The sequence below is a fragment of the Glossina fuscipes genome, unplaced genomic scaffold (assembly GCF_014805625.2).
Source record: "Glossina fuscipes isolate IAEA_lab_2018 unplaced genomic scaffold, Yale_Gfus_2 28, whole genome shotgun sequence".
Classification (NCBI taxonomy): Eukaryota; Metazoa; Arthropoda; class Insecta; order Diptera; family Glossinidae; genus Glossina; species Glossina fuscipes.
Genome location: NW_023998423.1, coordinates 17,504,689 through 17,505,306, shown reverse-complemented (window position 1 = coordinate 17,505,306; position 618 = coordinate 17,504,689). Strand labels below are relative to the sequence as shown.

General features: G+C 30.3%; 1 non-coding gene across 1 annotated transcript; it reads right to left on the bottom strand.

Moving 5' to 3' along the window:
• Positions 1 to 234: 234 nt before the first annotated feature.
• Trnad-guc lies at positions 235 to 306 on the bottom strand. The gene has a single exon. It is a non-coding gene; the product is annotated as a tRNA-Asp (tRNA).
• Positions 307 to 618: the final 312 nt, after the last annotated feature.

Sequence of the window (618 nt, the reverse complement as noted above, 5' to 3'; positions counted from 1 at the left end):
TTTAAAGAAATCAAACACTATCTTTTCCCTATCTGGCTTTCTTACCAGCGGCCCATTTTATTTGCATGTGCGATTAGTGATGCGTGTTTTAATAAAATAATTCGTTTTACAATACTAATAATTACATTTGTATTTTTGTCAAAAGGTATTGCAAATGTTGCATCTTATTATTATGTTTTAAAAATTAGTAGAGGAGAGTGCTAAAAAAAAACTCTTGAATTCCAATTGGGAGGACTCCCCGACGGGGAATTGAACCCCGGTCTCCCGCGTGACAGGCGGGGATACTAACCACTATACTATCGAGGATTTGCTAATATGGAAGCCTAATATAAATTGTAAGCAAAATAACTAGAATTACTTAATATTCCTAACATATTCGCAGTTTTACAGATCAAGCACAATAAAAAATTCCCAGACAATAAATATCCCCGACCATAAATTCCCAGATTATAAATATCCCACGATTTACGGAGGCTTACTTAATTTTAATGATATGTAAAAATGAAATGTGAGTTCAGGTATGAAGACAAATTTTCTGATTTAATTAATGTAAAAAGATTTAAATTACTATTCCAATAAATTTTTAAAAAAATGTATATATAATAATTATAACTTAAT